At 45.1% G+C, this 16,245-nt stretch overlaps 1 long non-coding RNA gene across 1 annotated transcript in view; it reads left to right on the top strand.

The window, feature by feature from the left end:
* LOC106965595 (uncharacterized) overlaps positions 1 to 16,245 on the top strand; it is a 46,089-nt gene that overhangs the window by 23,382 nt on the left and 6,462 nt on the right. The window contains exons 6-7 of the long non-coding RNA XR_008293257.1: positions 1,345 to 1,509; positions 7,600 to 7,749. This is a non-coding gene — a long non-coding RNA (uncharacterized LOC106965595). The remainder of the gene's footprint in view (positions 1 to 1,344; positions 1,510 to 7,599; positions 7,750 to 16,245) is intronic.

The following is a 16,245-nucleotide window of genomic DNA, read 5'->3' as shown; positions in this document are numbered from 1 at the left end:
AAGCTCTGGCTCTCACTTAGGGTGCTTGCCGTCTAGGGCGGGGAGCCCGGTGGACAGCTGCTTCTAGGCCAACGTGAAGTGGGCTGTCCCAGTAAAGACCCAGAATCGTTGTAAAGGGAGACACACCCTTTCTATGGGCATCACATGTTCGTAGTGAGACATCCAGGAAAAAAAAAATGGTGAATGTCATGTTCGACAAACTGTTTAGCAAGATAGGAAAGGGTACTACAGATCTGACGCATATTTCTATCCCAAATGGTTAATATCTTCAGAAAAAAATATGGACGCTAAAGAGGTAAGCCCTAATTTTCTAGAAAATTCACTGATGTGGAAAACTTCATTTCCTGATAATGCCGGGAAAATCTGTGTTTTGTTGGGTGCTCCATATGCTGTTGGTGCTTATGAATTGTGCAGTTTTATTATCCTCATTAACAGGGATAATGCTTGCTTTTTAACAATCATGATCACCATCTGGAACTTGGAAAACCATCGTTTGAGACTCAGGTAGGAAGGGGAAATGGTCTTGATGGGGTCCTGGCTCACTCATTTCCCCACTGCCCCAGCCTTGTTCACGTACAAGGGCTTGGCTGCCAGGCACAGAAGAACCATACAGACAGATGTGATGTTAGTTGTGGTTCAAGAGGAAACAGAAACAAAGCAAAACAGAATGAGACTCAGTACAAGGAACGTTTGGCTTTGACTTCATTGTTTAATTTCATTCTCATCTTTTTTTTTTAATTTTTAAAAATGTTTTTTTTTAATTTATTTTTGAGAGGGAGAGAGATGTGAATGGAGGAGGGGCAGAGAGAGGGGGAGACACAGAATCTGAAGCAGGCTCCAGGCTCTGAGCTGTCAGCACAGAGCGTGAAGTGGGGCTTGAACCCACATCATGACCCGAGCCAAAGTCTCAGCTGAACCACCGACTGAACCACCCAGGTGCCCTGAATGTCATTCTAATGTTAACAAATATTCACAAAGTGGCTTTCCATGTGTGTTCCCCTCACAGCCCTGGTAATCTCTAACTATGCTGTGACATTGTGACAAGCTGGCTAATGTGACCGTCAGTGCTCTCCCAGCTCTTGGGGGGAGTTGGATTTGGGCACCTGAATGTCCTTTTTGCTTCACGGAGGATTACCTTGTCAGAAAGAGGTGGCTAGACCTCCAGGACCTGGTAACCATAGCAACCATGCACGCCTGACCTTGTGGGTTCTTTAAGACACCTCTCCAGACCTTTCCCAGACAGATCTTTTCAAGCTTTCCCCAAACTGTTAGTGGCATTCTTAGACGGGCTCAGCCCTAACGTGCAGGGCACTTCAGGAGTATTAACCTGACTGCCTTTTCCAGGTACCTGAACAGTCAGCACTCCATGGGGAACAGGAGGAGCTAGAAAAATTGGGAAAGCGAGAAGAACAACATGAGCAGAATCTCACCAAGGAAATAAAGCACCTGCTTTTGATCACTAAGAACAGAAGATAAAATGCTCACATTCGAGAATGCAATCAACTCACTGTAAGGAATTGCGCTTAGAAGTTTCCTGGTGGGGGCGGGGTGGGTAGCAGGTATGTAGGTGAGTTGGAGGTAGTTTTCTAGAGAAGGTGGGTTTCCAGTAGAATTGGTGGAGGAGAAGAAAAGGGCAAAACATGGCTGTGAAAACGGGAGGAGATGTTAGTATTTCCCCCATAGGGGCTGTGTATTGTTTCAGGGGCACAGGTGGGGGGGCAGGTCCTGTGAGGCTGAACAAATGGAACAAGGCATTGGGGGCCATATGGCTGAGTTTTATAGGCTGGATCCATCATCATAAGTAGCCAGTTCCAGGGTGGGCAGACACTAAAACAATCAGGCTTCCCCAGGTTGTGTCCTCCCTGAGTTTCCCAGCCTTTCTTCCCGCCATGCTCCCCCTTCCCCCATTTCACCCTCCCCAGCAGCCTCTTCCTGGCATGTGGCTTCCAAAGCACCCGTGCCATCCCATCAATTGGTACCAGATTGAAATGAGGTTGAGACCAGATGTTGACATGCACTGAAGCTTAGAACACTATTGGGGCTCAGCCAAGTCAACTCGTTGTGGTTTCTTGACCGTTTCTCTGCTGACATGTGGACATTTACCACAAATAGTGAATGTTTACACCAAAGAAGTGGAAGGATGTGCATTCTAGCTGACCTTCACTTCACCTCCCTCTGTCATCTTCTAGAAACAGGGCTTTATCGTTGGAGATGGAGTCAATGGGTTATGTCTCAAGTATGAAGACTACTTCACCACAGGGGGGTAAATAGTGATGTTTCCCATTGCAGTTATTATGGGATGGAAGGGGTAGAAATATGTAGTCTGATTTGCACTATTTCTTCTTTGGGGGAGGCACACACTGTATTAGGCCTACCTCACATTGCATTTGGTGCTGGTTGGATGAGATCATGATCCTGTCCTCTGTAAATAGAAGGTCACTCGGATACTTTCTCATGGATCCTATGTAATTGTCCTGTAACTTACTGGGTGACTCTGAACTTGGGTTCCATTGGGTGAAGTTACTAGGTGACCTGGTTTCCTCAGCTCTCAAATGAGGGGAGTGGGGTTGGACCTTAGTTAGGCTAGATGATAATTAATATCCCTTCCAGTTCAAATATTCTGTGACTTTCCTGGGTACTGGGCAAAGCTCAAGTTCTAATCACAGAAACACCTGTGAGCCCCTTCCACTGCAGACATTAGCTCCATCCTCTGTGGCTCTGGGTGAAAAGTGACACATTATCAGTAGGGACCATGGGCACATGTCCAGTTTCATACCTGGAAGGCACGAGGCCATGAAGTGTCCAGAACCCAGTACGAGAAGTAATAAAGAAGTTCTCTGACAGCAGGGATGATTTACATCCGGTAAGATTAAGTGTGGCTCTGTCTCAAGGAAAACCTAAAATAACTGTTTTAAAGCAGTGGTTCTCAAAGTATGGTTCCTGAACCAGCATCATCAGCATCATTTGAGAGCTTATTAGAAATGCAGATTCTTAGACCTCAGTCATACCTGAAGAATCAGAAATTGGAGCCCAGCCATCTATGGTCTAATGAGCCCTCCGCATGATTCTGATGTATGTTAAAGTTTGAGAACCGCTGGCCTAAACATACCAAGATTATTCTATTATGAAGAAAGAGGTCTGGCGGATGACCTCGTGGGCTGATAGAATGTCACCGGGAACCTAAACTGACCATCCACCTGTTTTACCAGACTTGGTTCTGAATGATTTTGGCTTGCCCTGAAAAATAAATTCCATTCTCAAAGCAAAAAGACCTAGTGGCGATTACAGGTGCCCAATATAATTTGGTTCATTTATTGAAAAGAATTCACAAATATGAGTTCTAAAAATATTTTAAGCGATGGCACCATCATTGGGTTGTGTGCTTCCTAAGGTGAGGTGCCACTCACATGGATGTGTGTAGTCTTTGGTGTGTTTGTTTAAAAATTGACCTAATTAATTCATGGTCATACATCTTAACACAGTAACATTATAAGGCCATCATCTTTAATGCTTACTTCTTCATTTATTTTGAGAGAAAGAGCATGAGAGAGTGCTTGAGCAGGGCAGGGGCAGAGAGAGAGGGAGAGAAAGAATCCCAAGCAGGCTCCACGCTCAACATGGAGCCTGACATAGAGCTCAGTCTCACAACTGTGATGCCATGGCCTGAGCCGAAATCAAGAGTTGGGCACTCAACTGACTGAGCCACCCAGGTGCCCCTATAAGGCCATATCTTGCAGTCCTTTTGTAACCCTCTCATAACATACTTCTTTCTGGCCTCTGAGTAAGCTTTCAATAAATAATGATTGAGTTAAATGGGTGACTTTATAGAGACCAAGGCAAGGCAAGATGAAATCAAGAATCAAACACTGATCTGGATAACTAAATCAGTGTAGACAGAAATGTAAGATGTTTAAGAATCTCAAACATTTGGTTCTCCATTGTAGATTTTTTCCTTTTTCAATAATAGTTTGGGTTATGTTGATTTGAACAGGGGACTGAGAGCTAGGACCCAAGTTAAAAGCTCTGCATTGGAGAAATTGGGAAAGTCACTTACACTCATTTTGTATCCCATTTCTTTTCCCTACAGGCAAGGGTTTTTACAAATAAAAGAGTTGGACAAGAGCTAGTCCATGAATCTGTCTTCTGCTCCTGAGGGGATACGTATGCAGGGCCTCCCCGTAGAGAGAATGGCACATTCTCAGTGGCACCTTTAGGACACAGCAGATACCTACCGTTGACCCCCATTCCTTCAGATGTGACTATTTTCCATTGGTCTGTATGGATCTGCGGGTGGGAGAATTATGGGGTGACCTTGAAGACAGAATGACACAGTGTGCTCTCATTTCTAACCTATCTGAGAAGCCTAGATGGTTTAGAAAATTGGAATAATTTCCTTTCATTTTCGCAGAGAGCTGTGGTTTCTAAGAAAAAATATCAATGTTTTTGACCAATTCCTTCCACAAAGACTGGAAAAACCATGCCCTATCTGCTTAGCCCAGGCGCTGTGGGCCAGACAAGACAGTTGCCTGTTTACACGAGCAGAAAACAAAGACACTTCTAGATCAGGCTGTCTGACTGCTGCAGATCAGATCAGATCAGCAGCACTGAATGGGCTCCTCGCAGGGCAAGCTCCGGGTATCCCAGAAGACACAGGGCTGGCGGGGTCTACTCGCAGGTTCTCTGCCCAGCATTCATTCTGGCTTCTTCTTGACCAGCAGAACTCCTGCATCATTGAGGGCAGCAAGGTGTCCACTGAAAAGCGACACTTTTTCAGCTTCCTTTTCTCCTTACCTGTAGCCTTGTGACCGTGTTCTGTTCCTTGAAATCCAAACGGAGCCTTCACGTGGATCTCCAGGAAGGCTCTCTAAAGACTGCCGATTCAGCCCGGAGGTGTGCCTGTGTTATTATTGTTCTACTCTTTCTCCTCGCTGCTGCCCGGAATTGAAAGATGGCATCTGGAGCCTCAGCGGTCATGCTGGGCCGTAAGTGTAGAAGCCAGGCACTGAGGTTGGCAGAGCAGAAAGGCGGAAGGATTAGTCCCTGTTGACTTCGTATCAATCATGGGTTGCCTCCCCAAAGACCTCTTTTATGTGGCAGAGTAACTTTTTTGTGTTTAGACCTCAGTCATTTTGGGCTTTCCATTATATGTGGTCGCATCTAATCCCAGCTGATACCGGTGGTCCCTGCTCTCACTTCATGCTTGTGGATGCTGTGGAGTCTGGCACATTCAGGTGCACGCCTGTGGTCCCTACTGTGGAATGTATCACTCTTCGGTCAGAGTCTTCGAGGATTGGAGTGAAGGATGAAGGGATGGCAGGGGTATTTTCATGATTAGGGTACCAGGCTTCCCTAACTCCCATGAGAGGGTCACAGGATGTTAACAATGACCTGGTTTAGTTCCTACGTCACCGCCTGCCCTTCTACATTGTGGGCCCAGGTTCATTATCTGGTACGTGTGAGATGGAGATTTCAATCACCAGGGGTTTGGGGACCTGGAAGGAAATCTTGGACCACCGAATCAACACCTCTGCTTGAAGCATGAAGTGGAGACGAGACTACATGGGTGATGATCTCTCTGAAGTGATTCCATATGGTCTGGATTTCAGCTGCAGAATGCAGCCTGACGAACAAGGTTCAGGCTTGGCTCCTTGTATCTGAGTGTTCTCTTTGAGTGTGCTCAGGAATTTTTGACTAGATAAACCAATCGCAACTGAAGTTGACCATGGATCCCAGCTCATAATTCCAATATGTAATTTTTTGTAATGCTTATTTTTGAGAGAGTGAGAGAGAGACAGAGACAGAGACCTAGCATGAGTGGGGGAGGGGCAGACACACACACACACACACACACACACACACACACACACACACACACAGAATCCGAAGCAGGCTCCGGGCTCTGAGCTGTCAGCACAGAGCCTGACACAGGGCTCAAACTCACAAACCATGAGATCATGACCTGAGCCAAAGTTGGACACTCAGTCAGTACTGAGCCACCCAGGTGCCCCAAGTTCTGTAGATTTTAACTCATGCACCGAGTCTTGCCAAATACCACCACTAACAGAACACAGGACAATCCCAACACCTCGTGAATTTCCTTGTGCTACCTGGTAGTTTTTTAAAATACCTTTCCTGAGTTATAATCACATACCATACAGTCCACCCATTTAAAGTGTGCAGTGTGATGGCTTTTAATATATTCACAGATAATGTGCAGCCTCCACCAGCAAATTTTAGAACATTTTCATCACCTCCAAGAGAAGCCCCTTACCCTTTAGCCATCCACTTATCTTTCCATCCTTGTCCCAGGCAACCACTAGTCTGCTTTCTGTCTCTATAGATTTGCCTGTTCCGGACATTTCCTATAAATGGAATTATGTAATATGTGGTCTTTTGTTACTGGCTTCTACCTCTTAGCATACCATTTTCAAGGCTTCTCCGTGCTGTGGCATGTATCACTATTTCTTTCCTTTTCATGGTCCAGTGACATTCCATTGCATGAGATACCACATGTTCTTTAGTTAATGGACATCTGGATGGTTCCCACCTTTTAGCTATTGTGAACAGTGCTACTGTGAACACTTGTGTACAAGTTTTTGTTTGAACAACCTGTTTTCGGTGCTTTTGGGTATGGAAGTAGGAGCGGAATTGTTGGGTCATGTGTACTTTTATGTTGAAGTTTTTAAGGAATCACCAAATTGATTTCCCACGCTGGCTTAGCTATTTTATGTTCCCACCAGCAATATATGAGGGTTCTAATTTCTCTGCATCTTTACTAACATTTGTAATTTTCTGTTTTTGCTTATAGCCATCATGGTGGGTGGAAAGTTACATGGTCGTTTTTTGGATTATAATAGTCTCACACGCTGGGTGAAAAATGTAGACATTTTTGTCCTGTTTTTTTGCTTTCAGCCAATTGAAACTTAGCAAAACATAGACTTTCAGAATGAGAGATTTGTATAAAGGGGGAATTGGCAGAGAAAATGAATCAAAAGGGATGGTCTATAAACACAATATGAGGAAGAGCAAAACGTTATATGAAAATCATGGGTCCAATATACACTTCAATCAATACATATTATTTGTTCCTACCGTGTGCCAGTCTCTGTGCTAGGCACTTGGGGCTTAAAACTTAAATAGGAACAGAGCCTTTAGAATGTTTACTGTATGGAGCGGGTGCTCAGAGGAGGGGCCCTTCACACAGTCTAGGTATCAGGAAGGCTTCTTGGAGGCAGAGGGATGGAAAGTAAAGAAATTCTCATCAGAAAATAAGGGACACTAGAAAGTATTTTAGGGGGAAAGAACTCATGCTGGAACATTTGGGAACTATCTTCCGGATGGCCTATTTTTTTTTTTTTTTTTTTTTTTTGCCTTTCAGCTAAAATCTTGATTAGCCTGATTACTTTCATTTCCCAATCTGCAATTGGTGGGTAGAATTCTTTCTTGAGGAAAATAAATCATAACTAAGACTTTTGTAAATATTGCTAGCTTTTGATTATTTGCACTAATTAAAGGGAATGTATAATTCAGGATGGCAACAACGTAAACGGTTTATATTGACTTTGGAATATGTTTTTTGTTTTTTTCTGAAATTCCCAGATGTTGCTGTGTCGGATGTTTTCAGAACACACAGACCCGACTACGGCATGATGCCCTAGGAAGTGGGCTCTGTAGTGCTTCAGGATGATGCGTTGGCCTAAGCAGACACATTTTCTTCAGACAGTGCTTATGGGGCACACCTTTCCTGCGGTGAGAATTCATTGTTTGGGCTTTAGGTTTTCTGTCTCCTGATTTATACTAAAAAGGAGGAATAATTCCAAAATTGTTTGCTCTATTTTAGAGGTGGCAAAAAATCCTCGGAGATCACCTGTGCTGCCCATTCTTTCTTGGTACCATAAATAAAACCTTTTTGCCAGATTCAGGGGAGGAAAAGAAATTCTTCTGATATGGTCAAATTCTTTTGATGACACCCTGTGGCTTTTTAAATAAACACAAGTAACTTATTCATGTCCCAAGTAGCGGCCTAGACATTGCCATAAAATATACACACATATACAATGGACCAGATTTTGGATGACTTGTTTCTGAAGGGTCGCCAATGGAGAACAGACTCTAATCCCAAATAAATAACATTGCCAATTGGTCAAAGTAAGAAATAGATTCACATATGTATAATAAAACCTGAAACTCATTTGGGCTACTTATGAAGAATTAGCAACAAGTCTTTCTTAAAATTTTTTTAATTAAAAAAGTTTTTTTTATTTAAAAAAAATTTTAAGTTTATTTTTGAGAAAGAGAGAGCATGAGCAGGGGAAAGGCAAAGAGAGGGAGACACAGAACTGGAAGCAGGCTCCAGGCTCTGAGCTGTCAGCACAGAGCCTGATGTGGATTCGAACCCACAAACCATGAGATCATGACCTGAGCTGAAGTTGGACACTTAACCAACTGGGCCATCTAGGCACCAGGGGCACCTTAGCCAGGGGGTAAGTTCATGGTCTTGTGGGTTCATGAGTTCAAGCCTGTGTTGGGCTCTGTGCTGACAGCTCAGAGCCTGGAGCCTGCTTCCAATTCTGTGTCTCCCTCTCTCTCTGCCCCTCCCCTGCTTGCTCTCTGTCTCACTCACTCTCTCTCTCTCAAAAATAATAAGCATTAAAAAAAAATTGGAAAATAAAGATCCTTGAGTATCTGGTTTGAATTAATAATAAAAAGTAATTTGTAATTAGCACACCAGTTATATATTTGCTATCTATTGCTACGTAGCACATTATCCCAAAACTTAATGACTTAAAGTAACAATAAACATTTCTTATCTTATGTAGTTTCTGGAAATGGATTAGCTAGTGTTTCTGGCTCAGGGATTGTCATGAGACTGTAGTCAAGCTGTTAGCCGAGTCTGCAGTCATCTGGAGGTTTGGGGCTGGAGGACCTGCTTCCAAGATGGCGCACCCACATGGTTGGAAAACTGATTTCTCAGTCCCCTTTCTAGTGAAACTTGCTCAAAGCCTGCTTGAGTATTATCACAGCATGAGAGCTAGCTTCTCCCAAAACAAGATCTGAGGGGGCAAGGCAGAAATAGCAATGTCTTTTATGACCTAGTGTAGGAAGTCACACGTCATCACTTGAGCCATATTTTATTGACCACACCAAGACTCCCTGATACAGTGTGGCTAAGACTGCACAAGGGTGTGCATACCAGGAGGTACTGGAGGTACCAGGAGGCATCACTGGATGCCATCTTGGAGGCTGACCACCACGAGCTGTTAGTACATAATTGGAAATGAGTCACTCCAAAAGAGAATTGGATTAATTACTTTCCTATTCTGGCAATTAGCATCCAACTACTATAAAAAAAATTCCACGTGGGTGAAGTCAAATTGTGAATTTGAGCGCTTTCAGGATGAGAGGTTTATGATCAACATCAAGATAAGTCATTAGCTCAGGGTCATAGAAGACCATCTACAGTTAGCTGGATTCTACTCTTTGCCATTGTGAGTACAGAGCCCTTGGTGATTCTTCAGTGGTGATTTCATGCCACCTCTTGTGTCATCTTCATCATGAAGCTACTCAGCTGGCTTGGTTCTGGTGGTGGCTTCCAACCATTTCTCTCTCTACTGAGGACATTCCCTCACATTGCACACTCTCACGGGCAACTCTCAGATTATATGCATCTCCCAGACCACTAGGTGCTAGCCCATTTTGTTTTCTTTTAAATTCAAGAAACGTATTAGAATACCAGTGAATGGGGGGGGGGGGGTTATGCTAGGGATAAACTCAACCCTGTTCTGATTTATATGAATCAGAAAAGCATGTGTATAAACACATAAGGCACTTACAAACATTAGCACATTGACTATTACTAGGAACAAGTCTCTCTTAACACATTAGTGTGTTCACCCTGAGATTGAGGGCCTCAGTAAGGACACTGGCGTGGTGAGTTCAAATCTGAAACCCGGACTGGCCTGTTACTTCTTCCATGTTTCCTGGTAGGCTGGGAAGCATCTGCCACTAATTATAGGGTAAACTGAGCGAGCGTGTCTGTGTGACTGGTCCCTGCCCATTTAAACAGACTTCGCTTCCACCAGCAAATGGGCCCTGAGAAGTATTTAAAGGAGAGGCGTGGACATTGGCTTCAAACGGCCAGAAGTTTTTCAGACTGACTCCTGTCTTCCCATGTCAACTCACTGGTTTTGTCTTTATCTCCCTTTTTCTCCAACCCTATTTTCTTTGTACCTTGGCTCTGATATCCACCAGGTCCCCGTGCTCCAATGATGGGTGTAGACGTGTTTGTTGAATTCACGCTCTGGATCTGAGCCACCTTGGCTGCACTATGCTGAAGCCCTTCACCCCTGCCACCATCCCATGGTGTGAGTCTGTCCCTACTCCCTTTGAGCCCCAGTGGCCACCGGTAGGGATCACACCTGTTATTCTACACAAATGCATCACTACCCACTGGGGCAAACAAGTCAATGACCATCAGATAGGATTATTACCACCATTGTAATTCATCAAATGAATTTTCATTTATTGCGGTTCACTTCAAATTCAGACATTTGTTCTTAGAAAGGCTTTTCTATTCCTTTCTTAATAAATGAGTATTTATGTGGTGAGTTTTCTTCCAGTTAACACATGAGAAAACCAAGGTTGAGAAAAAGTAAGCCACATAGCCACTAAGTTATGGGGAGAGGATTAGAATCTCAGCCTTCCAATATTTGGTCTAAAATGATTTTTTTAAGTTTGTTTATTTTAAGAGAAAGAGAGAGTGAAAGAGAGCACACAGGAGTGGGGGAGGGACGGGGAGAGAGGGAGAGGGAGAGAGAGAGAGAGAGAGAGAGAAAGAGAAAACCAAGCAGGCTCCACAATGTTAGCACAGGGCCTCACATGGGGCTCAATCTCACGAACCATGAGATTATGACCTGAGCCGAAATCAAGAGTTGGACGCTTAACGGACTGAGCCACCCAGGTGCCCCTGGACTTTGTTTTTAAAAGAAAATGTGCAGTGATTTTCACCATTTGATGTAATAATTGTCTCCCAGCATTAGAGAATTAATTTGAACTTAGTTAAGTTGAATAGAAGGGTAGTGGCAAGGGGCACCTGGCTGGCTCAGTCAGGAGAGCATGAGACTTGATCTCAGGGTTGTGAGTTCAAGCCCCATGTTGGACATGGAGGCTATATTATTTTTATTCAAAAATTTTTTTTTTACATTTATTTATTTTTGAGAGACAGAGACAGAGCATGAGCAAGGGAGGGGCAGAGAGAGAGAGACAGAATCCGAAGCAGGCTCCAGGCTCTGAGCTGTCAGCACAGAGCCTGACACGGGGCTCAAACCCATGAACCGTGAGATCATGACCTGAGCTGAAGTCGGATGCTTAACCGACCGAGCCACCCAGGCACCCCTGGAGCCTACTTTAAAAAAAGCACAAACTAAAAGTTAGAAGGGCAGTGGCAAAAGTGTCAGAATGATGGGGGTTTGGGAAGAAGTGCCTTTGTAGTTCTTCATCTTTGCACTTTGGTATAGATAGTGAAGAGCCCACCTGCTAAAAATGTTCTTAATTTTTAAGTACTTGCTGCAAAGCTACTGGGGGTAAGGCATTTACCTTGATATGAGGGACCCTGTAGGGTCCATATTTTGGGGAATATTATAACCTGAAGTACTTGAAGTATCCTTTGAGGGCTATTCTAATAAGTTCTCTGTGAGACATTTTTGTGTCTTGCGTGGGGATGTTGTGGAGAACCTGGTCGGCCACATGATGCTGTGTTCCTTCGTAATGATGGAGAGATCTTTTGGATCTCAGCATGTGCAAGAGCTGCTCAGAAACCCTAAGTCTCAAAACCTGCTGCACTTCCTTCTTTGAGTTTGTCTTCTAGCTTGCGTTTCTGTGTACTAACTTTGCCCCAGCGTTATCTTTGAGCGTTGCTCAGTTTTATCTTCGCTGTGACTTTTCTCCCTTTTTATGCATAGTATCCTGTGGTCCTGCATAGCCCTGACGTGATTCTGAATGTGAATGCGTGTCTACATTAACTTGGACAGATATAATAATTTTACAAACATCTGTGGAGGAAGGTTATTTATTTATTTATTTATTTATTTATTTATTTTGAGAGAAAGTACGCGTGCACGAGTGTGAGAGGGGGAGGGGGAAAGGCAGCGAGGGAGAGAGAGAAAATCTCAAGCAGGCTCCACGCTCAGCACAGAGCCAGTCCAGGGCTCGATGCCACGACCCTGGGGTCATGACCTAAGCCGAAGTCAAGAGCCAGCCAGCCAGCCTGAGCCACCCAGGTGCTCCTGGAGGAAGTTTTAACAAACAGATGAGATTCATTTTGGTTTAGTAATACTCATTGCTTAGAAACAATGTGTTATCAGCAAAGGAGGGAGTAGAGACGGAAGAAATAAGAGGGCATAGGCTGTCGGGTCATTTTCTACAGGCTGCCTGTCCGGTCAGTGGCCCAGAGAGGCTCCACCGAGAAGGCTGTGTGACTTTGCTTCTGGAAGCCCTTCAGGACAGCACAGTGCTATCTGAGAAACTGTCAGGGCCACCCAGAAGACTGGCTGGTTGATTGATCTCATGGGATTACTTAGTATAATGCTTTCATTGAACTTTTTTTCTGTACTGGAAGAGTATATGGGGAAGAAGAAAGGGTTCCAGCAAGAGTTTTCTCTGGGGGCCAAAAACATAACCAGTGGTTCTCAATGTGTGGTCCAGCATCATCGCCATCACTGGGGAATGTGCTAGAAATGTAAGTCTTCAGGCCTCACCCAGAGCTACTGAATCAGAAATTCTGAGTGTGTGGCCTAGAAATCTGTATTGTAACAAGCCCTCCAGCTGATTCTTCATGCTCGGGTGTGAGAGCTGCGGGCATTTAGAAGACAAGAGCATGAGCTCTGGACTCTGACCTCCTTTGCTAGAATCCTGGCACCATCCCTTATTTAAGCTGTGCGACTCTGGGAGCATTGCTAGATCTCTCTGTGCTTTAGTTTTCCCATCTGTAAGTATCTGGAGAGAGTTATAGTACCACCTTCAGAAAGTTATAATAAGGATTAGATTTGTGAATATACTCAAGAGTAGTACCTGGCACATAATAGCAGCTCAGTAAATGTTAGCCATTATTATCCGCGGACTTCTTGTCATGGAAAAGTGGGAGAGGGTTTCTCGCTCTAGCCTCTCTCCGTAAGAACCCGCGAAGCTCGTGCAGCCTTCTGTGAGGAACAGCTCCAGGCTGGAATTGCTAGGATAGTGCAGAACACAAGATGCTCAAAGCCCCGTCTGCGCATATCATGTATGTTGCCTTAGAGATAGCCCGGAGTTGTGAGAAACTCAGTTTCCTTCTCAGCATTGGTAAGATCCGTTTCTGACCTGTAGGACAGGGAATTGATTCCTCGATTTTGGGCGAAACCCCAAGTGTCTGAGGGATCACAAAGGTGTTGCAGAATTCACCAAAAAAGCCTGAAAGTAATATCACCTAAAATTAACTTTAAATATCTTAAAAGAAGTTCTAGTTTGCCCAGATTTTCGAAAACTGTGCCTTAGGGGGTGGTGGGGAATGGGGGAATCTAGAAAGAACCAAATGGCTATTGGACGTTGTAACCTCTCTCCAAAGCCTGGGGATCACCGTTGCAATGTTTAAATGGATTATTTTCGAAAGTTGCTGTAGACACACTCATCAACACGGCCTCAAACACCCACTTTCCAGTTGCGATAGGGTGGCATTGTGATTTCCCTTCTCCCAAGGTTTGAAATTTTTCCAAGATGATGTGCAGCTTGACTGAATTAAATCCTTGTCAATAAGATGAAATACACCAGATCAATTGGGGGTTTTCTTTTGGCAGCCCCCACAGCCAAGCCGGCTCATCTGTACGGCGGATCCACTCAATCATGCAATAGTAGTTGCTGACATGACCAGAAAGAGTGATTTGTTGGGGAAAAATGGTTGGAATTGGAAAGGGCTGGGATTAAACGCAGGAGCTCAGAGGTTCCATGCTGTGCCTGAGCAGCCCAGGGGCTCCGGCGGCCTCTTTGTCTAGTCCCGGCGGAGTCACTAAATGGAAGGAGAGGACACGGGCCAAGCTGGGTCAAGGTCTTTGGATGAATGTGCACGGGTAGTCCTAGAGTGTCCTGGAGATTCTAGCCCCCCCATCTCTCTCTCTCTCTCTCTCTCTCTCTCTCTCTCTCTCTCTCTCTCATTCTCTCCTTCTCATGTTCCAGACCCGAGAACCTGTTGAGGCCAAAGAGAATGAATTCTGAGGTCCAGTCCTAGGTCCAAGAGCCAGAAAGCAGAGCTCAACGGTCTGGTTGTGTAGACAACAGCCAAGTGCTTTTCTTATCTCAGTACATTCTTCTCCTAGCCCACCCCTCCCCCTCACCATCTCTCCTCATCAAACTTCCCAGTGAATTAGGCTGTTGCTTTGACAACAGCTGGGAAGGGGGGTGGGGGGGATGGTGAAGTGGAGGACTGGAAAGTTCCACGTCACTCTGTGGCAGAACTGCTGATGAGACCCAGGAAGGAGCACAGAATGAGATGTTAGCTCGAGGATTGCAAACATTGGCAACGCAGGATGATTTACCCCGGGCTGGAGAGGCTTCTCTTATTCCTTCGCCTGCCCCCCCAGGAAGCCTCTAGGACTCTGAAAATAATGGATTTATCTCATGGGAGAGAGCTGGTGTCTTGCCAAGAGAAAAGCATCCTGATAGCAACAGGTCGAAGCCTCACGTTGTGGCAGGATTTATGATGGGGGTTTATCAGCCAGAGAGAGAGGCAGTGTGGGGAGGCCTGGGCGGTGTCTCTCCCCACAGGAATGTTCTGCATGATCCCTTTACTACATGAAAAATGAAGTGTGGTGGGCTAGTGGGGAGACCTCGTAAAGCTCGGGTGATCACACAGACTTGGATACAGAGCCTGGCTTCAGAGCATAAGAAATACCCAGGCTATACCAGTGAAAGGGTGTGGACATAAATAATGGGCAACTCCCATAAAAAAGGTCAAACGTCTGACTTCAAATAACATGCTTTTTCTTCCTGAGCCGAGTTACCGAGAGTTGAATGAGGGTCAGATCTGCATCCACATCTCTCCCTAGCTCAGCTCTTGGCTTGCCTCGTTTTCTCCCCAGGGTGTATTAAAAACAGAGCTGCTTCACGTGAATGTGATGGTTCCCATTCGGAACCTTGCCTCTCGGTTTTTCTCTATCATCCTGAAGGGGGAAATGTCCCCCACAGCTTCCAGGTCACTTGCGAGCTATTTGGGTTTGGAAATGAAATGAGACCCTTGGAAAGCGTGCCTCTTTACTCATACTTCGCTGATGTTAGTAAGACTCGGTCATTCTCCAGCCCCGGGTCAGGGGTCAGGCAGCCATAAACCTGCCCGTGGAATTTCTTCCGGGCAGAATTCCTTTTTCTTTCTCTCTTCTTTTGCTATGGAAGGAAAGGATTTTGGAAAAAACAGTTTGCTTTTGCTCTGTGGTTTTTGTTTTTGTTTTTTGTTTCTCTGTTTTGGTGGCTCTTTAGAACTAATCTTCTGGCCTGACAAAGCACCTGAAAATACTTGTGTAAACAGTGATGGCCTATCTGCCTGACCCACCCCTGCCCCGGCCCCCACCCCTGCTTCTTTGAGTCTTAGACTCAGCAGCTGGAATCCTTAACTCCCAGGGAGAGACCTAGCTTTAACCTTAGGCTTTGAAGTTGATTTTATTCCTGGCCGAGGGTTGTAAGGAGACCCAGGGCAGGAGTGGGCTGAGGTGGAAGTCAGTTTCCCTCTCTGCTGTCTGACCGGTGCCTTCAGTCCCCAGCTGGGCCCTGGTCCTCATGGTCTGTTCCAGCCTTCCTGCTGTTTGTCCTCTGTGGCACTGGCCCTTCTGGCCATCACCTGTCCCTCCCTTGGTTTCCAGGCAACCACTCGTTTCCTGGTTCTTCTCCTACTTCTCCCAGAAAGTTCACCGCCTCCTTGGCATGCTCTCCTCTGCTCCCCCCCACCCCCCACCCCGAAACGTTGACATTCCTTAGGGCTCTACCATTTGTCATTTTCTCCTCTCTGAGTAACCTTATTTGCACCTGTGACTTTAATCACCAAGTCTGGGCTACTGGTTCCCAACCATGGAGACTAAGCTCCAGGCGTGTTTCCAGAACTTTCTGGCCACATCGACTTGCAATGACCCGTAGTAGCTGAAACTTACACATTCCAGTATGACCTCATTTTCTTCCCCCTCAAGGAAAACTTCTTGTAGTCTTGTTTTTGATAGATGGTTTTCCATCCAT

This window comes from Acinonyx jubatus, chromosome E4 (assembly GCF_027475565.1).
Source record: "Acinonyx jubatus isolate Ajub_Pintada_27869175 chromosome E4, VMU_Ajub_asm_v1.0, whole genome shotgun sequence".
Classification (NCBI taxonomy): Eukaryota; Metazoa; Chordata; class Mammalia; order Carnivora; family Felidae; genus Acinonyx; species Acinonyx jubatus.
The sequence above is the reverse complement of the archived record's forward strand: the minus strand, read 5'-3'. Positions and strand labels throughout refer to the sequence as shown.